Below are 27509 nucleotides of genomic sequence, written 5' to 3'. Positions count from 1 at the left end.
CTAGGCTGAGATATCAGCACTGTTCAGCATTGTGTGTCCTAATGGTCGAGAAAACAACAACAAACTGGAATAGCAAAAAGAGGTGTACAGAAGTGAACCTCTGCACAAATTAATCATATGAAGAACGCAGTCTTGACTGCAAGTGAAATTAGATGTCACATCCCAAACCTAGGGTGGCAAACAGTGTCTACACAAACCATCAGAAGGTGTTTGCATGACATCCCACTTTGAGCCTGATGTCCAGCTACAGGTGTTCGATTGACTATCACCGTTTTTAAAGGCTATCATGGTGCACAGCAAAATCGCTGATATCCTCTTCAGCAATGAGTTACACTTTTTGTCTCTGATGCAATAATAGCTGTAAATTAGTCTGGAGACAATGTTGGCAACGCCTTGAAGAGAACTACATCAGGGAACATCATACTAGTCCTACTCCAAGGTTTATGATGTGAGGTGGCATAATGTATAGAAGCTGGACCCATCTAGTCTTCATTTCAGTTACACTAACAACTCAGAGTTATATTGAGTTGGTCGTGGAACAACTGTGAAGGCTATTTTTCCAAAGTGTCTCAGGAGCCATTTTCAACAGGACAACGGCAAGTGTTAAGTCAGCGGCTACTTCATGAAGGTACAGGTGCAATCCACACACCCGGTGTCTGTCCCCGGATCTGCAGACCCTGGCTCTGATTTCCTGCATATCTTTTGGGGAAAATGTATTATGATATTCTTTATTGAACTTCATTCTTCAGTATTGCAAGAATTAAACCCTTGGTTGGTTCTGAGTGCAGCTGCTAGACTGTTTCTAATGTGTTATTCATCTTTTGCTCTGTATGCCATGCTATTTGTCTCATTCTCTGCTTGAGCAATTGGTTTACTAGCTTGCTAGATCCTATGAAGATGCTCTTTAATCTGCTTGTCTGCCTTTGTACTGACTACTGCCTGATTCCTGGATTCTGACTTTCTGCCATTTTGACCTGATCATTGTCTGATTAATGTACTGACCTTGTGCCACCTGCCCTTACCTTTGGGCTGTTTCACAGTTTTGCACAAACTCTGCCTTACATGACCTCGTCCTGTTACTGACTTAGAGCTTTGTCTGATCCCTCTGTGCTTTGTATCGGTGTCTCTGACCCCCATGAGTCAGCTTTCAACCACACCAGGACTACTCCAGGAGGTAGCAGCCTGGTGGCTCCCCTGCAGTAAATTCAAGATCCCTGTATAGTGTTTAAAGGGTGAAAAGCAGGTGACTGCAAGAATAATGCCCTTAGGATTAGCTCAAAGTCAAACTGGTTGGTTGACACAGTGATTCCACACCCACTACCCATAACACCTAGCCACATGTTGATTGTGCTATCATGGGCTGCAGCGTCTCCCGACTTGTCTTTCATTGAGCACCTCTGCAATGTCATTGCTCATCAATTACAAAGGGAGCTTCCTGCAGCGGATCTTGATGATTTGTGTGCTTAAGTGCATTCAGCATGGTATAAATTTCCTCAGGCAACAATTAATGACCTCATCGATAACATGCCGAGGCTTGTAAGTGCCTGTATGTCTGCGCATAGCACTGATACTCGATACTGTAAAAAATTGAGATCTTTGAATATTTTGTTTGCTTATTTTGTTTTGTTTATTTTTTCATCATTTGCATATGATTAACCCCTTAGTGTCTGACCTGTTTTGGGCCTTACTGACCAGGAGATTTTTTTTCATGTTTTCATCGTCGCCTTCCTAGAGTTATAAAATTTTTAAATAACTCTTTTTGGGAGGAAGATGAGGAAAAAACAGCAATACTACCCCTGAGTTTTTGCATTATAAATTTTGTGGCATTCGTGTACGATTACAGCAATGCCAAATACATATGTTTTTTTTTTTACGTTTTACTGCTTTTGTGCAATAACCTTTTTATTTTTTTATTTTTATTTTTTTAAAGAAAATGTTTTTGCATCTCCGTATCCCAAGACACATAACTTTTTATTTTTCTTTCTATGGACCTGTGTGAGGGCTTTATTTTCTGTGGGATGACTTATAGTTTTCATTGGTATCATTCTGAGGTACATAATGTTTTTTTTCTTTTGCGACTAAGCAAAAGCAGAAATTCTGGCTTTTTTTTTATTTATTTTTTTTACAGTGTTCACTGTACGGGATAAATGACATGATAATTGTGTAGGGCTGGTCATTATGGACGCTGCACTATGTAATTATCATGTACGCAACATAGCATTGCCCATGGCATGTAAGGAACAACCAAGATCTGCTCTCCTGCCAGTCTGGGCTATTAGAGCAGGAGCACTTGTGTTATGTTACAGCCATGCCCCCGTGCAGTGTTTAGAACGGACCTCCGTAAAAGGGAGGCCCAGCCTAAGGACCCTTAGTGACCGCCATGAAAAGGTGTATTGTGTTCACTAAGGGTTAACATATCTATCGATCCTGTGATTTCCGTATTTTCATGCCTTTTTCTTCTTGATGTTGCAATATTTTTGTTAAGGAGTAAATAAGAGAAAATATTCCCAAATTAACTTTATATTTTGTTATGACCAATGTTACATTTTTCAGGATGCTGCTCACTGGATGATAGAGACTCTATATCACTATTTACTGCTCAGCTATAAGCCAGCATCCCTGAGGTGCAGATTCCATTTCGAAGTAATGGCATATTACTGCATCACGCTTACCACAATCAACAGCAGGGTAGAGAACAGGGGCTTAAACAACTGCAAAATAATACTACTATATCAATCCTGTATGGGATCATGTAAAATATTAAAACTGCAAATATACTGTAAATGCTGACTCATAAATATTATTAATACCAGATTTAAATAAAGTTTTCCTTGCAAAATTAATTAAATGTTCATGTTCTCGATTTGCCAAAATTAACTAAATGTTCACATTCTGTCAATTTCTCAGTACTGTTGATACTGGGAAGCTGATATAAACATGGACTTTAACCATCAACATGATCAATTCACAAACATTATGCATGGCATTTACTGACCTATCTAGATAAAAAAAAATGTTGCAATGGGATCAACACATTTTAACAACTAAGGAAAAAGATTTTCCTATCTTAAAAAGCAATGATATATTGTTAAAATATGCCACTAGTGATGGACGAAAATCGGCCTGAATGTTTCGCGAATGAGCGTTCGCGGCGGGCCCCATTCACTTTAATGGCAGTCAAACCTGAAAAACCTTCAGGTAACATTTTCAGCCAACAAATACTTACTAGAAGTGCACAAATAGTCCCACCATATGGACAGTGACATACCAGATCAATGGCAAAAATTCCCACAAAAAATATGAAGTTGCAAGAAAAAGTATGTGAACCCTTTGGAATGATATGGATTTCTGCACAAATTGGTCATAGAATGTGATCTGATCTTCATCTAAGTCACAACAATAGACAATCACAGTCTGCTTAAACTAATAACACACAAATAATTAAATGTTACCATGTTTTTATTGAACACACCATGTAAACATTCACAGTGCAGGTGGAAAAAGTATGTGAACCCCTAGACTAATGACATCTCCAAGAGCTAATTGGAGTGAGATATCATCCAACTGGAGTCCAATCAATGAGATGAGATTGAGACAATGACCCAAAGCATAGAAGTAAATCAACAACAGAATGGCTTAAACAAAAGAAAATAGGCCTTCTGGAGTGTCCCAGTCAGAGTCCTGACCTCAACCCGATTGAGATGCTGTGGCATGACCTCAAGAAAGCTATTAACACCAGACATCCCAAGAATATTGCTGAACTGAAACAGTTCTGTAAAGAGCAATGGTCAAGAATTACTCCTGACCGTTGTGCACGTCTGATCTGCAACTACAGGAAAAGTTTGGTTGAAGTTATTGCTGCCAAAAGAGGTTCAACTAGTTATTAAATCCAAGGGTTCACATGCTTTTTCCACCTGCACTGTGAATGTTTACATGGTATGTTCAATAAAAACATGGTAACATTTAATTATTTGTGTGTTATTACTGTGATTGTCTATTGTTGTGACTTAGATGAAGATCAGATCACATTTTATAACCAATTTGTGCAGAAATCCATATTATTCCAAAGGGTTCACATACTTTTTCTTGCAACTGCATTTTAACCACCTCAGCCCCCAGTGCTTAAACACCCTGAAAGACCAGGCCACTTTTTACACTTCTGACCTACACTACTTTCACCGTTTATTGCTCGGTCATGCAACTTACCACCCAAATGAATTTTACCTCCTTTTCTTCTCACTAATAGAGCTTTCATTTGGTGGTATTTCATTGCTGCTGACATTTTTACTTTTTTTGTTATTAATCGAAATTTAACGATTTTTTTGCAAAAAAATGACATTTTTCACTTTCAGTTGTAAAATTTTGCAAAAAAAACGACATCCATATAGAAATTTTGCTCTAAATTTATAGTTCTACATGTCTTTGATAAAAAAAAAATGTTTGGGTAAAAAAAAAAATGGTTTGGGTAAAAGTTATAGCGTTTACAAACTATGGTACAAAAATGTGAATTTCCGCTTTTTGAAGCAGCTCTGACTTTCTGAGCACCTGTCATGTTTCCTGAGGTTCTACAATGCCCAGACAGTACAAACACCCCACAAATGACCCCATTTCTGAAAGTACACACCCTAAGGTATTCGCTGATGGGCATAGTGAGTTCATAGAACTTTTTATTTTTTGTCACAAGTTAGCGGAAAATGATGATTTTTTTTTTTTTTTTTCTTACAAAGTCTCATATTCCACTAACTTGTGACAAAAAATAAAAAGTTCTATGAACTCACTATGCCCATCAGCGAATACCTTGGGGTCTCTTCTTTCCAAAATGGGGTCACTTGTGGGGTAGTTATACTGCCCTGGCATTCTAGGGGCCCAAATGTGTGGTAAGGAGTTTGAAATCAAATTCTGTAAAAAATGACCTGTGAAATCCGAAAGGTGCTCTTTGGAATATGGGCCCCTTTGCCCACCTAGGCTGCAAAAAAGTGTCACACATCTGGTATCTCCGTACTCAGGAGAAGGTGGGGAATGTGTTTTGGGGTGTCATTTTATATATACCCATGCTGGGTGAGAGAAATATCTTGGCAAAAGACAACTTTTCCCATTTTTTTTATACAAAGTTGTCATTTGACCAAGATATTTATCTCACCCAGCATGGGTATATGTAAAAAGACACCCCAAAACACATTCCTCAACTTCTCCTGAGTACGGGGATACCAGATGTGTGACACTTTTTTGCAGCCTAGGTGGGCAAAGGGGCCCATATTCCAAAGAGCACCTTTCGGATTTCACTCCTCATTTTTTCCTGAATTTGATTTCAAACTCCTTACCACACATTTGGGCCCCTAGAATACCAGGGCAGTATAACTACCCCACAAGTGACCCCATTTTGGAAAGAAGACACCCCAAGGTATTCCGTGAGGGGCATGGCGAGTTCCTAGAATTTTTTATTTTTTGTCACAAGTTAGTGGAAAATGATGATTTTTTTTTTTTTTTTTTTTTTTTCATACAAAGTCTCATATTCCACAAACTTGTGACAAAAAATAAAAACTTCCATGAACTCACTATGCCCATCAGCGAATACCTTGGGGTCTCTTCTTTCCAAAATGGGGTCACTTGTGGGGTAGTTATACTGCCCTGGCATTCTAGGGGCCCAAATGTGTGGTAAGTAGGTAAATGACCTGTGAAATCCGAAAGGTGCTCTTTGGAATGTGGGCCCCTTTGCCCACCTAGGCTGCAAAAAAGTGTCACACATCTGGTATCTCTGTATTCAGGAGAAGTTGAGGAATGTGTTTTGGGGTGTCTTTTTACATATACCCATGCTGGGTGAGATAAATATCTTGGTCAAATGCCAACTTTGTATAAAAAAATGGGAAAAGTTGTCTTTTGCCAAGATATTTCTCTCACCCAGCATGGGTATATGTAAAATGACACCCCAAAACACATTCCCCAACTTCTCCCGATTACGGAGATACCAGATGTGTGACACTTTTTTGCAGCCGAGGTGGGCAAAGGGGCCCATATTCAAAAGAGCACCTTTCGGATTTCACAGGTCATTTTTTACAGAATTTGATTTCAAACTCCTTACCACACATTTGGGCCCCTAGAATGCCAGGGCAGTATAACTACCCCACAAGTGACCCCATTTTGGAAAGAAGAGACCCCAAAGTATTCGCTGATGGGCATAGTGAGTTCATGGAAGTTTTTATTTTTTTTCACAAGTTAGTGGAATATGAGACTTTGTATGAAAAAAAAAAAAAAAAAAAAATAAGCATTTTCCACTAACTTGTGACAAAAAATAAAAAATTCTAGGAACTCGCCATGCCCCTCACAGAATACCTTGGGGTGTCTTCTTTCCAAAATGGGGTCACTTGTGGGGTAGTTATACTGCCCTGGCATTTTCCAGGGGCCCTAATGTGTGGTAAGTAGGTAAATGACCTGTGAAATCCTAAAGGTGCTCTTTGGAATATGGGCCCCTTTGCCCACCTAGGCTGCAAAAAAGTGTCACACATGTGGTATCGCCGTATTCAGGAGAAGTTGGGGAATGTGTTTTGGGGTGTCATTTTACATATACCCATGCTGGGTGAGAGAAATATCTTGGCAAAAGACAACTTTTCCCATTTTTTTATACAAAGTTGGCATTTGACCAAGATATTTCTCTCACCCAGCATGGGTATATGTAAAATGACACCCCAAAACACATTCCCCAACTTCTCCTGAGTACGGCGATACCAGATGTGTGACACTTTTTTGCAGCCTAGATGCGCAAAGGGGCCCAAATTCCTTTTAGGAGGGCATTTTTAGACATTTGGATACCAGACTTCTTCTCACGCTTTGGGGCCCCTAGAATGCCAGGGCAGTATAAATACCCCACATGTGACCCCATTTTGGAAAGAAGACACCCCAAGGTATTCAATGAGGGGCATGGCGAGTTCATAGAAATTTTTTTTTTTTGGCACAAGTTAGCGGAAATTGATATTTTTAATTTTTTTCTCACAAAGTCTCCCGTTCCGCTAACTTGGGACAAAAATTTCAATCTTTCATGGACTCAATATGCCCCTCACGGAATACCTGGGGGTGTCTTCTTTCCGAAATGGGGTCACATGTGGGGTATTTATACTGCCCTGGCATTCTAGGGGCCCTAAAGCGTGAGAAGAAGTCTGGAATATAAATGTCTAAAAAATTTTACGCATTTGGATTCCGTGAGGGGTATGGTGAGTTCATGTGAGATTTTATTTTTTGACACAAGTTAGTGGAATATGAGACTTTGTAAGAAAAAAAAAAAAAAATTCCGCTAACTTGGGCCAAAAAAATATCTGAATGGAGCCTTACAGAGGGGTGATCAATGACAGGGGGGGGTGATCAATGACAGGGGGGTGATCAATGACAGGGGGGTGATCAATGACAGGGGGGTGATCAATGACAGGGGGGTGATCAATGACAGGGGGGTGATCAGGGAGTCTATATGGGGTGATAACCACAATCATTGATCACGCCCGTGTAAGGCTTCATTCAGACGTCCGGATGCGTTTTGCGGATCCGATCCATCTATCAGTGCATCCGTAAAAATCATGCGGACATCTGAATGGAGCTTTACAGGGGGGTAATCAATGACAGGGGGGTAATCAATGACAGGGGGGTGATCAGGGAGTCTATATGGGGTGATCACCACAGTCATTGATCATGCCCCTGTAAGGCTTCATTCAGACGTCCGGATGCGTTTTGCGGATCCGATCCATCTATCAGTGCATCCGTAAAAATCATGCGGACATCTGAATGGAGCTTTACAGGGGGTTAATCAATGACAGGGGGGTGATCACCACAGTCATTGATCATGCCCCTGTAAGGCTTCATTCAGACGACCGGATGCGTCTTGCGGATCCGATCCATGTATCAGTGCATCCGTAAAAATCATGCGGACATCTGAATGGAGCTTTACAGGGGGGTGATCAGGGAGTCTATATAGGGTGATCACCACAGTCATTGATCATGCCCCTGTAAGGCTTCATTCAGACGTCCGGATGCGTTTTGCGGATCCGATCCATCTATCAGTGCATCCGTAAAAATCATGCGGACATCTGAATGGAGCTTTACAGGGGGGTAATCAATGACAGGGGGGTAATCAATGACAGGGGGGTGATCAGGGAGTCTATATGGGGTGATCACCACAGTCATTGATCATGCCCCTGTAAGGCTTCATTCAGACGTCCGGATGCGTTTTGCGGATCCGATCCATCTATCAGTGCATCCGTAAAAATCATGCGGACATCTGAATGGAGCTTTACAGGGGGTTAATCAATGACAGGGGGGTGATCACCACAGTCATTGATCATGCCCCTGTAAGGCTTCATTCAGACGACCGGATGCGTTTTGCGGATCCGATCCATGTATCAGTGCATCCGTAAAAATCATGCGGACATCTGAATGGAGCTTTACAGGGGGGTGATCAGGGAGTCTATATAGGGTGATCACCACAGTCATTGATCATGCCCCTGTAAGGCTTCATTCAGACGTCCGGATGCGTTTTGCGGATCCGATCCATCTATCAGTGCATCCGTAAAAATCATGCGGACATCTGAATGGAGCTTTACAGGGGGGTAATCAATGACAGGGGGGTAATCAATGACAGGGGGGTGATCAGGGAGTCTATATGGGGTGATCACCACAGTCATTGATCATGCCCCTGTAAGGCTTCATTCAGACGTCCGGATGCGTTTTGCGGATCCGATCCATCTATCAGTGCATCCGTAAAAATCATGCGGACATCTGAATGGAGCTTTACAGGGGGGTAATCAATGACAGGGGGGTGATCACCACAGTCATTGATCATGCCCCTGTAAGGCTTCATTCAGACGACCGGATGCGTTTTGCGGATCCGATCCATGTATCAGTGCATCCGTAAAAATCATGCGGACATCTGAATGGAGCTTTACAGGGGGGTAATCAATGACAGGGGGGTAATCAATGACAGGGGGGTGATCAGGGAGTCTATATGGGGTGATCACCACAGTCATTGATCACGCCCCTGTAAGGCTTCATTCAGACGTCCGGATGCATTTTGCGGATCCGATCCATCTATCAGTGGATCCGTAAAAATCATGCGGACGTCTGAATGGAGCTTTACAGGGGGTTGATCAATGACAGGGGGGTAATCAATGACAGGGGGGTGATCAGGGAGTCTATATGGGGTGATCAGGGGTGATTAGGGGTGATCAGGGGTGATCAGGGGCTAATAAGGGGTTAATAAGTGACGGGGGGGGGTGTAGTGTAGTGTAGTGGTGCTTGGTGCTACTTTACTGAGCTACCTGTGTCCTCTGGTGGTCGATCCAAACAAAGGGGACCACCAGAGGACCAGGTAGCAGGTATATTAGACGCTGTTATCAAAACAGCGTCTAATATACCTGTTAGGGGTTAAAAAAAACACATCTCCAGCCTGCCAACTCTCTTACCTTCCGTTCCTGTGAGCGCACGCGCCTGTGTGCGCGCGTTCACAGGAAGTCTCGCGTCTCGCGAGATGACGCGTATATGCGTGACTGTGCGCAGCGCTGCCACCTCCGGAACGCGATCCTGCGTTAGGCGGTCCGGAGGTGGTTAATATGTATTTTAATCAGAGGCCATTTTTATGCGTCTTAACCACTTTAGGACCACAGGTTTATACCCCCCTAGTGACCAGGCCCTTTTTTACAAATTGGCACTTCACAACTTTAACGGTTTATTGCTCGGTCATGCAACTTGGCACCCAAATGCAAGAAACGCACCTGCAGGGCCAGAAAGTACTAGCTTTGCGGCGCCCATGGATAGGCCCCACATATCATGCGGTTTACTCAAACCACGCTAGAGGCGTGTCTATTTTAATTGCTAAAAGTCTTCCATTTCAAATACTATCTGTGCAGCTAGACCCTTATGGTAGGTATGTGATTTTACATGCTTGTGTCAGAGGCCTGCAGTACCTATTTGTGGGACTATATATTCCTCCGCCATTCCGCAGAGAGGTCCTAGACTTAATTACAGCTAAAATAGCAGGATTTCCAGCAATACCTTATATTATTATGGGTGACTATAATGCCACTTTAGATCCTATACGGGACAGAAGGGTTCCCCAGGCCTCACACAACAATGTCCTATCACATTGGGCTAATACTTATGATTTAGTAGAGACGTGGCGCTATTTCCACCCCACAGATGCGGCAATTCTCTTGCTATTCAGCTTCTACTGGCTCACTCTCTCGTATAGATCTGGCCTTTGTCAGCAGAGACTTATCCCCCTATATCAAGTCTAGTGATTATCTACCGAGAGGAGTTTCAGACCATGCCCCTCTCCTTCTGATACTGTCACAGTCGCTGGCTTCGACTGATAAGCAGTGGCGGTTAAACCCTATGTGGCTCGAGGTATTACCTGTGGTGAGCGAGAGTCTAGATGCAATGGGGAACTACTGGGCAGAAAATGAAGGGTCTACGAATCCTCTGGTAGAATGGGATGCTTTCAAATCAGTAATGAGAGGGGCATTGATTGCTGCTATTGCAACTCATAGAAAGGAACTGAATATCAAACGGATAAAACTAGAGACGGAACTAGCTGATAAGGAGAGGTTATATATACTAGATCCGTGCCCTGAGAAGCAGACTTTGTGGCTTGAGGCGCAGCGTAGGTTTACTTTGCATTTAACTGAATATACTGAGAAGAAACTTTTAAATCAGAGGCAAACTATTTTTTCAGATGGTGATAAGTGTGGCAGGGCCTTGGCGTACTTGACTAGATCTGAGACACAGCAAACGGTTGTGGCGGGAGTTCTGAATGACCAAGGGATCTTATTGAGGGAGCCTAGAGATGTCTGCCGACAGTTTGCCTCCTATTATGAGACATTGTATGCCCCCAAGATCACGTGTACTTCAGAGGAAATTGTCAATTTCTTAGCAGGTATTAATATTCCTTCTTTGGACAGAGATGACAGGGGAGCCCTGGCGGCAGACATATCTGACCTGGAGATTGAAACGGCCATTAGTTCCTTAGCAACCAAGAAAACCCCGGGACCCGATGGATTTCCTGCTGAATGGTATAAGCGATTTTCTAAAGACCTGGTTAGTAGATTTGGGAAGCTGTTGAGGTATGCACTGGAAAGTGGTTCGTTGCCACCGTCCTTTCTGGAGGCAACGATAGTAGTGATTCACAAGTCGGGGAAACCATCTGACCAGTGTAGCTCTTATCGACCTATCTCACTTCTGAATCTTGACGTCAAAATCTTTGCGAAGGTACTGGCGTTAAGATTGCGGGGGGTAATTCTCTCCTTGGTTGGGGTAGATCAATCGGGTTTTATGCCAGGGAAAACCACAGATATTAATTTAAGGCGATTGTTCACTAATCTTCAGGTCAAACATGATAACAGAGGTATGAAGGCTCTTGCGTCCTTAGACAATGAAAAAGCATTTGATTCAGTAGAATGGAAATTTATGTGGGCAGTGCTGACTCAAATGGGCTTTCCGGAGAAATTTTTGTGCTGGTTACAAATGCTTTATAGATCCCCTTCGGCGAGAGTCAGGGTGAATGGGTACACATCGGACTCCTTCCCCTTGGGTAGAGGCACTAGACAGGGCTGCCCTCTCTCCCCCCTGTTATTTGCATTAATTATGGAACCTTTGTCGATACTCATATCCTCTAATTCAGGTATAGAAGGCTGGGAAATAGCTGGAATATCAGAAAAGCTTTCATTATATGCTGATGACATGCTGGTTTACCTAGCAGATTCAGGGAAATCCTTGGATACCCTTTTAGGTGTTGTTGATCAATTTGGGGGTTTCTCGGTTCTCCGTGTGAACTGGGCTAAGTCTAGTCTATGTCTGGTTGATGATGTTGACCCAGCTCGCATTTCGGTGAACAATAAGTTTCAGATTGTGGAGCAATTTACATATTTGGGGATTATTGTTCATAAAGAAGTGGCAAAATTTTATGATTTGAATGTTGCTCCTACAATGCAATCCATTACTCGAAAGCTAGAGGCTTGGGAAAACCTTCCTTTAACTCTGGGCGTATCAATGTGGTAAAAATGATTCTTCTCCCAAAATTGCTATACTTATATAGGGCTGCCCCAGTGTTACTCCCCAAGAGACATTTTGCTACTTTGGATAGAATAATCGCTCCCTTTCTATGGAATAAGTCTTCTCCCAGAATAGCGAGATCCACCCTCCAGGCGTCTTACCTGCGGGGGGGTCTTGCCTTGCCAAACCTGTACATGTACTATGTAGCGGTGCAGCTGAGCTATGTGGCGTGGTGGGTACGGGCTGACTCAGGTAACCCGGCGGTAGTGTTGGAGGCAGCTTTATTGGGGTCCTATGAGGCACTTAGGAACTTGGCGTATAGGAGGGGGGCTAGGTCTACAATACACTACACCCAATCGATGGCTGCTGCAGTACAGATGTGGGTCAAATGGGGTCAGAAATGTAACCCTGATGAGAATGATATTACTTGGTCGCCATATTTGCCTTTGTGGAGAAACAGAGTGCTTCCGGAGCTGTTCTCATTACTGGAGTTTGAATTTTGGCCTCAGAGGGGGGTGCGCTACCTTACCCAACTATATGATAAGGGCCTATTTAGAACCTTTAATAGTTTGAAACAGGAGTTTAATTTGCCCCAGCGTTGTTTGTATAGATATCTTCAACTCAGGCATGCCTGTCAGGCTCAGTTTGGTAGAGAACCTTTAAAGCTGGAGTGTGGTACAGTTGAGGCAGCGATTAGGAGGGTTCCGTTGGTCAAACCAGTGTCGACCCTGTATGCGTCGTTGATGGCGTTGCAGGACTCCCCCCTAGACAGGGCATTTGTTAGGTGGAAAAGGGACATTGAAGGTTTGGAAGATGTTCATGTTAAAGAATCTAGCTGCACATGGAGATCTACAGTGGTAAGTGCTAGGGATCAGTTGATTCAAGTTAAATGGCTTCATAGGATTTATTATACTCCTGTGAGACTATTTAAAATGGGTAAATTGCCGAACCCTCATTGTACAAGATGTGGACATGAAAACGGTTGTCTTATACACATGGTTTGGCAGTGTCCGATTATTCATGGCTTCTGGGAAGAGATCCATAAATATTTTAATGACAAACTAGGCTTTCCTAACGTCTGTACTGAACTCACTAGTCTGTTGGGAGTAGCCAACGAGATTGTTCCAACCAAATTTGGCAGGAAGCTGTATAGAATACTCTTATATTATGCTAGGAAAACTATCCTTCTCAACTGGAAACCTCCTAAGAATCCTACTGTGCAACAATGGGTACATCTAGTTAATGCTGATCTTGAATTATACAAGTTTGTGTATGAGAGAAGAGGGACCCCTGATCGCTTCATGAAGATATGGGACCCCTGGATTGGAGCCCAGACTCTAGTACCATAGATGACAGAAAGACTGTTCTGACCAATGAAGGCGTGTGTGAATGTGTGCGTGTGTGCAGTACTTTTAATCTTCCTTAGGATTGATATGTTGGGTACTGTTCATCCTGAAAGTGATATCTTTTTCTTCTGTCCCAAACTTGGGTCATGAGGAACTGTTATGATTGATCCCATGTATTTGATTTGTACTGGACTCAATTGATGATTGTCTGTATTTGATGTGTTTGTTATGCTTTTTGCTAAATTAATAAATAAAAAGATACTATTAAAACTTGGCACCCAAATGAATTTTACCTCCTTTTCTTCTCACAAATACAGCTTTCTTTTGGTGGTATTTGATTGCTGCTGACATTTTTCGTTTTTCTGATATTAATGAAAATAGACCGCAGTTTTCTCAAAAAAAAGTGTATTTTTAACTTTCTCTGGATAAATTGTTCAAATATAATTACATTTCTATACAAGTTTGTGTCAGAATTTATTGTGCTACATGTCTTTGATAAAAAAAAATCCAATAAGTGTATATTTATTGATTTGCGCAAAAGTTATAGCGTTTACAAACTATGGTACAAAAATGTGAATTTCCGCATTTTGAAGCAGCTCTGACTTTCTGAGCACCTGTCATGTTTCTTGAGGTGCTAGAATGCCAGGATAGTATAAATACCCATTAAGATAAAACAAATTATGTATACCACTCTTACTAGTTGCTGTAAGTGGTATGTAGTTACACCCAAATAATGCAGAAAAATATTTGTAAACTGGGATTCAATAAAACGTAACCTTTACTAGGTCAATTAAAATAATTGTCACACTGGGTGACAATTACAAGGTATTTCATGAGGGGCATGGCGAGTTCATGTAAAATTTTATTTTTTGTCACAAGTTAGTGGAATATGAGACTTTGTAAAAAAAAAAACATTTTCCACTAACTTGTGCCAAAAAAAACAATCTTCTATGAACTCGCCATGCCCCTCACGGAATACCTTGGGGTGTCTTCTTTCCAATGGCATTTTAAGGGCCCTAAAGCGTGAGAAGTAGTTTGGAATCCAAATGCGTAAAAAATGCCCATAAACTCACCATGCCCCTCCGCGAATACTTTGGGGTGTCTTCTTTCTAAAATGGGGTCATTTGGGGGGTATTTCTGCTACAGAAAAATATTTGTAAACTGGGATTCCATAAAACGTAACCTTTACTAGGTCAATTAAAATAATTGTCACACTGGGTGAGAGACGACATAGACAACACTTACAACAGTAAATTCCTCCACTGCATCAATTCATATTCATATTCCACTTGGAAATAATAAAAAAGAGAAAGATGGGTGGATCTCACCTCGTCTGGGTGGGGTCCAACTGTGGAGGATGGTCCTGGCAATGGTCTTACCTTGGACCTGTGTGACCAGGTGCTGGTGTGGTGCTGGCACGATGTTAAATCCTGCAAGGCCCTGTTATGGCTTTCCTACCTGCCTAGGGGGATAGGGACTCATTACAAGCCTGCCTACCACAATGGAGCACCCGCCCCGACAGGGGCGACCCCACACCGAGCCTTTCCCTCAGTATGGGTCTTAATCCTATCAAGCCCTAACTACAACGCCCTACATGCCATGTTTCTGTCACTTCTGGACATCATCAGGGGACTTCATATGTATATTCCAGGGCAATCAGAATCAAGGTGATTTTAGCCTCGTATTCTTGGGACAAGGTGATGGATAAATCTTGTCCTCACTGATGCAGGGGAAGTGTCCCTTGTCAGTCCGTGTCTCACCCAAATCACCGTTATTTACCTCTGTAAATGACAACGTTTCCCATTTTTTTATACAAAGTTGTCAATTTACAGAGATATTTCTCTCACCCAGCATGGGTATATGTAAAAATACATCCCAAAACACATTGCCCTACTTCTTCTGAGTACAGCGATACCACATGTGTGACATTTTCTTGCAGCCTAGGTGCGCTAAGGGGCCCAAATTCCAATGAGTACCTTTAGGATTTCACAGGGCATTTTTGGATTCCAAACTACTTCTCACACTTTAGGGCCCCTAAAATGCCAGGGCAGTATAAATACCCCACAAGTGACCCCATTTTGTAAAGAAGACACCCCAACGTATTCCATGAGGGGCATGGCGAGTTCATAGAAGATAGTTTTTTTTGGCACAAGTTAGCGGAAAATGATTTATTTTTTTATTTTTTTCTTACAAAGTCTCATATTCCACTAACTTGTGGCAAAAAATAAAAATTTGCATGAACTCGCCATGCCCCTCACGAAATACCTTGGGGTGTCTTCTTTCCAAAATGGGGTCACTTGTGCAAAAAAGTGTCACACATGTGATATCGCTGTACTCAGAAGAAGTAGGGCAATGTGTTTTGGGGTGTATTTTTACATATACCCATACTGTGTATGAGAAATATCTCTGTAAATGACAACTTTTCCCATTTTTTTATACAAAGTTGTTAATTTACAGAGATATTTCTCTCACCCAGCATGGGTATATGTAAAAATACACCCCAAAACACATTGCCCTACTTCTCCTGAGTACGGCGATACCACATGTGTGACATTTTTTTGCAGCCTAGGTGCGCAAAGGGGCCCAAATTCAAATAAGTACCTTTTAAAAAAAAAACAGGCAGCAACGCAATAAATTTATTAACATTAACTTTATATAACATTTGAAACAGAACATTAACTTTTATAAACTTTATTGAACATTTGAAACAGAACATTAACTTTTTTGCTTACTTGTGATTTTTTTTTTACCTTTAGAGGATAAACCTCTCCTTCCCCATGGGACAATGTGCAAAGCGCAAATCACCCAGAGATGTGGCGAAGTACATTATGCACTTTGTCCCAGGTGAAAGGAGAGGTTTGTGGCAGCTCTCTGTGAAAGGGCCCAAATTCCAATGAGTACCTTTTAGGAGGGCATTTTTAGACATTTGGATTCCAGACTTCTTCTCATGCTTTAGGGCCCCTAAAATGCTAGGGCAGTATAAATACCCAACATGTGACCTCATTTTGGAAATAAGACACCCCAAGGTATTCCGTGAGGGGAAAAGCAAGTTCATAGATTATTATTTTTGCACAAGTTAGCAGAATTTATTTATTTTTTTCTCACAAAGTCTCCCTTTCCGCTATCTTGGTACAAAAAGTTCAATCTTTCATGGACTCAATATGCCCCTCAACGAATACCTTGGGGTGTCTTCTTTCCAAAATGGGGTCATTTGTGGGGTGTTTGTACTGCCCTGGCATTTGAGTGTCTCCACAATCATTACATGTATGGCCAGCATTAGGAGTTTCTGCTATTCTCCTTATATTGAGCATATGGGTAATGAGATATTTTTTTCCGTTCAGCCTCTGGGCTGAAAGAAAAAATGAACAGCACAGACTTCTTCATTCGCATCGATCAATGTGGATGAAAAAATCTCTGCCAAAAAATGTGCAAAAAAAAAGAGGGGAAAGGCGTCTGCCAGGAAATAGGAGCTCCGCCCAACATCCAAACCCACTCAGCTCGTATGCCCTGGCAAACCCGATTTCTCCATTCACATCAACCGATGTGGATGAATAAATCTTTGCCAGAATTTTTATTTATTTATACAAAGCGTTTGCTAAAGCATATGAACACCGCCCCTCAGCTCATAAGCCTCGGCAAACGTATCTTTTTAACTGAAGAGGAGAAATCTCGTCTTGCAGCGCCGCATACACCGACTTTTGTGTAATCTGACAGCAGCGCAATGCTTCTGTCAGAATGCACATCAGTGCTGCAGCTGGTTGATCGCTTGGTCAACCTAGAAGGTAAAAAAAAACAGGCAGCAACGCAATAAATTTAATAACATTAACTTTATATAACATTTGAAACAGAACATTAACTTTTATAAACTTTATTGAACATCTGGAACAGAACATTAACTTTTTTGCTTACCTGTGATTTTTTTTTACCTTTAGAGGATAAACCTCTCCTTCCCCATGGGACAATGTGCAAAGCGCAAATCGCCCAGAGATGTGGCGAAGTACATTATGCACTTTGTCCCAGGTGAAAGGAGAGGTTTGTGGCAGCTCTGTGTGAAAGGGCCCTAAGACCCCTGTGTGCCTGTCCTGTGTCACGCAATCCCTACACTAAAAGTGTACCTGTGTGTGGTACTTGCGGAAACACTCCCCAGGCTGGTCAGGACAGTCAGGACAAAAAAAGGTGGTGTCACGCCGTATTCCAGCCCTGCTACAGACACAACATCTTTTTCTTGGGGAACGCTGAGTTGGGGTACCAGGATAGACACTCGGGAAGTGTCTGGCATGTAGCCGGCTCACTACATCAGGGACTTGGGGCACGGACCCTCCTGGATACAGGAGTTCCGAAATGATCTCTTCCTGGAATTTTAGGAAGGATCCTGTTCTCCCAGCCTTACTGTAGAGAACAAAACTATTATAGGCAGCCAATTGAATTAAATAAACAGACACCTTCTTATACCAGCGTCTGGTGCGGCGGGACACTAAATAGGGAGCCAACATTTGGTCATTGAAGTCCACCCCTCCCATGTGAAGGTTATAGTCGTGGACAGAGAGGGGTTTCTCAATGACTCCAGTTGCCCTTTCAATTTGGACTGTCGTGTCTGCGTGAATGGTGGACAGAAGGTAAACGTCCCTCTTGTCCCTTCACTTCACCGCGAGCAGTTCTTGGTCACACAAGGCAGCCCTCTCCCCCCGTGCAAGTCGGGTATTAACGAGCCGTTGGGGGAAGCCCCGGCGACTAGGTCGCGCGGTGCCACAGCATTGAATTCCGACTAGATGTAAGTGCCGAAAGAGGGCCACACTTGTGTAAAAATTGTCCACGTATAAGTGGTACCCCTTGTGGAGTAAGGGTGACACCAAGTCCCAAACAATCTTGCCACTGCTCCCCAGGTAGTCAGGACATCCGACCGGCTCCAGTTTTGAGTCTTTTCCCTCATAGACCCTAAAACGATATGTATAGCCTGTGGCCCTTTCACAGAGCTTATAGGGACTCATCTATGCAGATGTTCTGATTGGGGGTATATGCATCTGCAAATCTGGATGACAAATGGTCTATGAGGGGCCGAATTTTGTGGAGCCGGTCCTAAGCAGGGTGGCCTCTTGGATGACAGGTTTTATTGTCAGCGAAATGCATAAAACGCATGATGACCTGGACATTGCAGCAGAGAACATGGGGATGTAATGTATTGGGTCTTTAGACCAATAGGACTGCAATAATTGATTTTTAGTTAGACCCATGCTGAGGATAAGGCTCAAAAAAGATTTAAATTCGGAAACTGTGACTGGTTTCCACCGGTAAGGCTGGGCATAGAAGCTTTCCGGATTGGCGGTAATATAGTCTGTGGCGTAGAGATCCGCGGTGAAGAACAGCTCAAAAAACTCAAGGGCCGATCCTAAATGAGCTGTCTCCATGCGAACTACAGACTGGGCGGTGAAAGGGGGCAATACGGGTGCGGCGGAAGCAGGGGATTGCCAATTAGGGTTTGCCAGCACCTCTAGGATACTAAGGGCTGTACGGGCCTGTAAACGTGGTGGCTGCGACGGGGGAGTTAATGCACGTGCCACCGTACCAGCTTGAACTGCCCTTCTGGTGCTCACCACTTCACCAGGGAATACGGCAGTGCTCTTAGAAGGTCCAGGATGTGCTGCGCTGCTGGTGTATGCCGCACCATAAAAAAGATCAGCGCTAGCACCACTCTGCTGCAAATAAGGCTCATCATGCGGGGTAGGCAGAACACTGACATGGGATCGGGTACCCCTGACCGTAGCAGGGACCTCAACCTCGTCATCTTCACTAGCGGTTAGAGTGCCACTGCTGTCTACAGGTTCATATTCTGAACCACTGGATTCAGCGGGTGAGGCGTCCCCATCGCTTTCATCCAACATGGCCAGAATCCTGTAGGCCTCTTCAGCGGAATACCCCTTGTTTGACATTTTGGACTAACTAAATTTAGGGGGTATTCCTTTGAGACTACCCAGGAAAAAGAGCAAACCTGCCTAGTAAAAAGGAGTGCTTGCGAAGTAAAGCTGCGATCGCTAATAAAGATCCAAAAAGCTCAAAAGTGATCTTTATAGCGGCGCAGCGATTTTACGGTGTTTTTGCAGTGATCAGAAAAAAAATATTTCTGTCACTGCGGTGGGGCGGACTGAACGCAAGTGTGCGCACAAGATCAGGCCTGATTGGGCGAACACTGCTACACTTTTTTGTTGAGCCTAAGGTGACCCTAATGTACTTATATAGATCTGATTGCGATCAGTCTTGATCACTTACAGATACTATATAGTACTAGTGCTGATTAGCGACAGCGGTGACGCTAATCAGCGTCTAATCAGTGACAGCGGTGCGGTGGGCTGGGCGCTAACTACCTAACAAGTAGCTAACTACCTGGCGGTGATGAGGGACCCTTACAGGGGGGTGATCAATGACGGGGGGTGACAGCGGGGTGATCAGGGAGTATATATGGGGTGATCAGGGGTTAATAAGGGGTTAATAAGTGACGGGGGGGTGTAGTGTATGTGTGGTGATTGGTGCTACTTACAGAGCTGCCTGTGTCCTCTGGTGGTCGATCCAAGCAAAAGGGACCACCAGAGGACCAGGTAGCAGGTATATCAGACGCTATTTACAAAATAGTGTCTGACATACCCATTTCATTGGATCTTTTAAAAATCTACAGCCTGCCAGCCAATGATCGCTGCCGGCAGGCTGTAGTTGAACAGCCGTTCACAGGAAATCTCGGGTCTCACGAGTTGATGCCTATTGGCGTCATCGAGACCTGAGAGAGCCCCCGGACTGACGCCTATTGGGAGGTGGTTAAAGGGAAACTCTCAAAAATGTGTCCTGCTGGAGCCTAGAAAATTTTTATTTTAGGCCAAGAGTACAGGCCCCAAAAATTAGGCATTCGCCTGACAGAAAAGAACAAGTGATTATGTTGCTGGAGGTACATTAGGCGGTCACTGGATAACAATTTTAACGTAGCCCAGTGAAGTACAGGACCCAAAAATTAGGCATTCACCTGACAGAAAAGAGCAAGTAATTATGTGGCTGGAGGTACATTAGGCGGTCACTGAATAACAATTTTACTGTAGGCCAGTGGACTACAGGCCCTAAAAATTAGGCATTCACCAGACAGAAAAGAACAAGTGATTATGTGGCTGGAGGTACATTAAGCGGTGAAAGGATAACAATTTTACTGTAGGCTAGTACAGGCCCCCAAAAATAGGCATTAACCTGACAGAAAAGAACAAGTGATTATGTGGCTGGAGGTATATTAGACGGTCACTGGATAACAATTTTACTGTAGGCCAGTACAGGCCCCAAAAATTAGGCATTCACCTAACAGAAAAGAACAAGTGATTATGTGGCTGGAGGTACATTAGGCGGTCACTGGATAACAATTTTACTGTAGGCCAGTGGAGTACAGGCCCCAAAAATTAGGCATTCACTGGACAGAAAAGAACAAGTGATTATGTGGCTGGAGGTACATTAGGCGGTCACTGAAAAACAATTTTACTGTAGGCCAGTACAGGCCCCAAAAATTAGGCATTCACCTGACAGAAATGAACAAGTGATTATGTGGCTAAAGGTACATTAGGCGGTCACTGAATAACAATTTTACTGTAGGCCAGTGAAGTACAGGCCCCAAAAATTAGGCATTCACCAGACAGAAAAGAACAAGTGATTATGTGGCTGGAGGTACATTAGGTGGTCACTGAATAACAATTTTACTGTAGGCCAGTGGAGTACAGGCCCCAAAAATTAGGCATTCACCAGACAGAAAAGAACAAGTGATTATGTGGCTGGAGGTACATTAAGCGGTCACTGGATAACAATTTTACTGTAGGCCAGAACAGGCCCCCCAAAATAGGCATTCACCTGACAGAAAAGAACAAGTATTTATGTGGTTGGAGGTATATTAGACGGTCACTGGTTAACAATTTTACTGTAGGCCAGTACAGGCCCCAAAAATTTGGCATTTACTGAACAGAAAAGAATAAGTGATTATGTGGCTGGAGGTACATTAGGCGGTCACTGAAAAACAATTTTACTGTAGGCCAGTGGAGTACAGGCCCCAAAAATTAGGCATTCACCTGACAGAAAAGAACAAGTGATTATGTGGCTGGAGCTATATTAGACAGTCACTGGATAACAATTTTACTGTAGGCCAGTACAGGCCACAAAAATTAGGCATTCACCTGATAGAAAAGAACAAGTGATTATAAGGCTGGAGGTATATTAGACGGTCACTGGATAACAATTTTACTGTAGCCTTTTATGCCGCTGATATACATAAGACAAGAACCATTCTTTGTTTTGTGTGGTGGCGGATATGTGTGGGCTGGAATGAGGAAATTCAATTACACATGGTCGTCACAGGTGTTAAATTCCTCAGAGATCCATGCCGCATTAATTTTTATAAATGTGAGGTAGTCCACACTGTCGTGAGCAGGGCGAGTGCACTTATCGATCATGATCCCCCCTGCTGCGCTGAATGTCCTTTCGGACAGGACACTCGGCGAGGGGAAAGCCAAGAGTTCCATGGCAAATTGTTCCAGTTCTGGCCACAGGTCAAGCCTGCACACCCAGTAGTCAAGGGGTTCCTCGGTTCTCAGAGTGTCCACATTAACCCGATGTAAACCTGTCAGTCTAGGCGTTCCCTGAGGCTGGATACGGAGGGCGGCTGTCGATGGGTTGGGTGCAAGAATGATCTCATATCTGAAGTGACCAACACATCTTCAAACTGACCTCTTCTTGCATGCGCTGTAGAATTGGTACTCGCAACTGTTTCTCTGTGGGTAGAAATTCCTCTGCCACCCCCCGCAACAGCAGAATGCAGCATCTCTCGCAGCAAGGCCTGGAAATGCTGCATTCTGACAGCTCTCTGTGATGCTGGTAGCAGGTCCGCCATTTTGTGTTTGTACCGGTGGTCTAAGTACGTTGCCACCCAGTACTGGTCCTTGCCCTTTATTCTTTTTATATGGGGGTCCCTCTTCAAACACTGGAGCATGAGGGCCCAAAATTTTCACTAAATTGTAAGCGGTGGAGAGCCCTTGCTCCTGCTCATCGCCCCAGGAGAACGTCATCCTCAGTCTCCTCCCCCGAGCCACGGACAACATCAGGGATCCCCGAAAAAGTTTAAAGTCCCCCTCAAAGCCTGCTCTTCTTGCTCCTCCTTCTCCCCCAGCCACCATCCTCCTCTGACTCCTCTTCAGACTCCTGCTGACTTGTCTCAGATGGAATAGCCCCCTCTGGGAATTCATTCACCATTGCGACTTCCTCATCTTTCAGCTCCTGCTCCTCGACGGCTTGATCAATGACATGACGCAATGCACGCTCCAGAAAGAAGGTGTAAGGTACGATGTCACTGATGGTGCCCCGGCTGCAAATGACCAGTTTAGTGATCTCATCAAATGGCTGCAGAAGTCTGCATGCATCGCGCATGAGCAGCCACTGACGCAGTGAAAAGAAATCAAGCTCCCAGAACCTGTCCTGCTGCAGAGTTCGCACAGGTAGTCGTTAATGGCACGTTGCTGCTGGAGCAGCCTTTCAAGCATATACAAGGTGGAGTTCCAGTGCATCAGACTGTTACAAATCAAACATCTGATGGGCAGGTAGTGTCGCCGCTAAACGTCAGCAAGGCGAGCCATGGTCGTGTAGTGTCGCCGCTAAACGTTAGCAAGACGCCCTGGCCCCCGGGGTATTTGGCAATGAATCGCTGCACGACTAAGTTCAGGACGTGTGCCAAGCACGGCACGTGTGTCATTTTGTCCTGTTTCAGTGCGTTAAGCAGATTGGCACCGTTGTCGCACACAACCAACTGTCAAATTGAGCATGGTTAGCCACTGATCGGCCTGTGGCCGCAGAGCAGAAAGGAGTGCAGGACCCGGGTGGCTCTTGGCTTTCAGGCACAACAGCCGCAGCACGGCATGGCAACGTCTCAGCTGGCACGTCGAATAGGTTTTGGGTAGCTTGAGGGTGCAGTGGAAGAGGTGTTAGCAGTGGAAAAGGAGGAGTTAGCTGAGGAGGAGACGGAGGATGAGGAGGAGAAGAAGAGGCAGGCCTGCATGCAATCCGTGGCGGTAACACCAAATCCACAAGGGTGACACGGGTTACATGCTTTACGGATGTCAGAAGGTTCACCCAGTGGGCAGTAAAAGTTATGTACCTCCCCTGCCTGTGTTTGCAAGACCACGTGTCTGTGGTCAGATGTATCTTGGCACCGATACTGTGTGCCAGAGATATATTCACTTGCCGCTAAACGTGGCCATATATCTCTGGGATGCCTTTCTGGGAGAAATATTTACTTCCGGGGACTTTCCATTGCGTTGTGCCAATGGCCACAAATTTTCTAAAGGGCTCCAAGTCCACCAGTTTATATGGCAGTAGTTGGCGGGCTAGCAGTTCGGACAAGCCAGCGGTCAGCCGTTGGGCAAGATGGTTTTCCGGCGTCATCAACTTTTTACGCTCGAACATTTGGGCCACGAAAGCCTGCCTTCTGCCAGATGAACCCGACAACGGCATGGTGGAGGGTGGAGTGGAGGACAAATGGGAGGAGAAGGAGAAGAGGCAGCACGTGGAACGCCGGGAGTGTGGCTTTGTGGGTTCTGACGGCATTGCTCCCACGGGGCTCGATGATGGAAGGCCAGGTGCCATCTTAAAGCAGTCGTCCCTAGGCGAGTGTTGGAATTACCTCGACTTATGCGTTGACAACACAGGCTGCAGATGGCACAATATTGTCAGCAGCTGACACATTAAAAAAAGCCCACACTGCGGAGCCATGTGCTGGCGTCCTGGGAGCGCAAGATGTGACCGCGCATGATGGATGGCTCGCTCCAGATACATTTGCAGTCTGCTTTTTGCCTCATGTACACTGCGAGTTCTGCCTGCTTCTCCTTGCTATCTGCTGCTCTGTCTCTCTCCCTCTGAACTCCCCTCCTCTTCCTCTCTTGTGGACACCCACGTGACGTTCATCGACACGTCATCAACGTCACCTTCACCACCACTGACATTAGAGATCTCGGAGTAGGCAGCAACAGCGGGGACCACCCTCCTTGGACTGATCTGAGTACTGTCGTCAGACCACTGGGTGGCGGCCGTTGCTAGCTCCTCTTCCTCATCCGAAAACAACAATGGCTGCGCATCGGTAAGGTCTGGGAATGGATGGGAAAATAATTACTCTGACTCGAGTGGAGGGGCTATGGTGGTGGTGGTGTCTTTGGGGGTGCACACAGCAGAGAGTGAGGAGAGTGCAGATACAGAGGATGAGGAGGGTGCAGATACAGAGGATGACGAGGGTGCAGAAGGGGAATGCTGAGTGAGCCACTAAAAAAACTCACAGGCCTCAATCAATATTTGGTGGAAGCAGGTATATCGCACCCTTCAATCAGTAGTTTGTTGAAGCAGATGTATCGCAGGCCTCAATCAGTATTTGCAGGGCCGTCTTTGCCGCAGGGCAAAAGGGGCAGCTGCCCCGGGCCCAGTTGCTCCTGGGGGCCCAAGGGAGCTCCGTTTCCAGACTCCCATTTACTAGGTTAAAACATTCGCGGCCTGGGCCCCTGATGTTTTGTCCCAGGCCCCGAATGTCCTTCCTGCCTGCTAGATACAACTGTATTGCCGTACACAGAACGGCAATACAATTGAATCTAATATACACTGTCTGGGAAGAGGTGAAGGACCTGTGGTGACATCACAGGTCATGTGATCAGCAAAACAGGCTGTGATAGGATGACCTGGATGATGTCACCATCATGTGACCAGTGCAGGATTGGACCGGAGTGAAGAGGAGAAGGAGCCTAATGCTGATGTCTGTATATGAGGACTGGAGAGGTAAGTTAAGGGAGAGGCAGAGCAATGCTGGGGGTTGTAGTTATTTAACTAGGATGTATGTTAGGGCTGAAGGGAGGGATGTTATTGACATGGAACTGTGTGCTTGAGGTGGCTGGGGGAGGGACTGATGTTATTTACATGGGACTGTATGTTGAATGTGGATGGTGGGGGGGAATGATGTTTATGTACATGGAACTTGGAACTTAATGTTTAGGCTACGTTCACACTTGTGTTTGGGGATCCAAGTTGTTATCAATGCTCAGTTCAGAAGCCTGCATCTCTGATGGTATGTGGTTGCATGAGTGCGTGTGGCATGGGCAGCTTGCATGTCTGTAAAGACACCATCAATGCAGAAAAATATATTCAGGTTCTAGAACAACATATGCTCCCATCCAGACGTCATCTCTTTCAGGGAAGACCCTGCATTTTTCAACAAGATAATGCCAGACCACATTCTGCATCAATCACAACATCATGGCTGTGTAGGAGAAGGATCCGGGTACTGAAATGGCCAGTCTGCAGTCCAGATCTTTCACCTATAGAGAACATTTGGCGCAACAAAGAAGGCCCAAGACGATTGAACAGTTAGAGGCCTGTATTAGACAAGAATGGGAAGCATTCCTATTTCTAAACTTGAGAAACTGGTCTCCTCGGTCCCCAGACGTCTGTTGAGTGTTGTAAGAAGAAGGGGAGATGCCACACAGTGGTGAAAATGGCCTTGTCCCAACTTTTTGGGGATTTGTTGACACCATGAAATTCTGATTCAACATATTTTTCCCTTAAAATGGTACATTTTCTCAGTTTAAACTTTTGTTCCGTGATTTATGTTCTATTCTGAATAAAATATTAGAAGTTGGCACCTCCACATCATTGCATTCAGTTTTTATTCACGATTTGTATAGTGTCCCAACTTTTTTGGAATCCGGTTTGTATATCGCACCCTTCAATCAGAATTTTGTGGAAGCAGATGTATCGCAGTCCTCAATCAGTATTTGGTGGAAGCTGGTATATCAAACTCCTCAATCATTATTTTGTGGAAGCAGTTGTATCGCAGGTCTCAATCAATTTTTGGTGGAAGCAGGTATATCAATCCCCTTAATCAGTATTTTGTGGAATCAAGTATATAGAATCCCTTAATCAATATCTGGTGGAAGCAAGTATATATCGCATATCGCAACCCTCAATCTGTATTTTGTGGAAGCAGGAATATCAAACCCATTAATCAGTATTTTGTGGAAGCAGGTATATCTCAGGCCTCAATCAATATTTGGTGGAAGCACGTATAACAATCGCCTTAATCAGTATTTTGTGGAAGCAGGTGTACAGCAGGCCTCAATCAATATTTCAAGTTTTAGGGCGAGCACTCAACACTAGCACCAATAGAATAGGGATAAAATATTTATTAAATCACAATTTGGAACACGTGTACATTTCAATAAAATAAAGGGATAAAATACATACAAAATACCACATATAGGGATAAGAGTCGTGACAGTGACTAGTCAAGAAACTTGGATACTGTGTGGAATCTAACACTTGTGGTGGAACAGCTAATAAGTATTCAGCCAGCACAATAGAATGTAGCCAAGGGCATATATCCCATGTGCAGATGATTTGATCAATCAATAGTGCTGGCTTGTATCCGCGGCTCCAGTGTTGATAACGTAGCAGCAACTAAACGCAACAATTGTTCCTATGGTGTGAACACAGGCTACAATGTCCTTCAATAGCGATAGTAGATAATAATAGCTGATATATGCGGCTCCAATGGTGATGACGTAATGGAGCGGCTAAGTTCAACAATTGCCGCTAGTGATTAAACACAAGTTTCACTGTCCTTTAACAGTAATAGTACGGTCTAGTAGCCGTACACATTCAATAGTATGCCTGATCGCATACAAACTGCAACTGTAATGTTCCTACCTTCCTCTTTGATCAATAGCGAGGACGTCTCTGTGGACGTGTGCGGTGGGTAAGCTGCAGGTGGATCGTTCCGGCGTCTGGATGGTGACTGCTGTAATTCGCTGTCTCCAGATATCGCGGGATTACGGAAGCAGTAGGTGTCCTGGATAGCCCAAAGCGCTGTTCGGCAAATAATATGTTTGGCGTCCTAGAAATCCATATTCCTCCGATTTAAATTGATGTTTGCATGGCCATGCATAAGATGCGGAGGTGCTTCTGTTACAGGTGTGCGGCCCAGACGCGTTTCGGGAACTCCTTCCCTTCGTCAGTGGTACTGCAACACCTGTCATACTCCGCCTTTTATATCTTCAACTTGCCTGAAATCCTGAATCACTTGATTGACTTTCGGCTGAAATAAAT

Source organism: Bufo bufo, chromosome 3 (assembly GCF_905171765.1).
Source record: "Bufo bufo chromosome 3, aBufBuf1.1, whole genome shotgun sequence".
NCBI classification, from domain to species: Eukaryota; Metazoa; Chordata; class Amphibia; order Anura; family Bufonidae; genus Bufo; species Bufo bufo.
The sequence above is the reverse complement of the archived record's forward strand: the minus strand, read 5'-3'. Positions refer to the sequence as shown.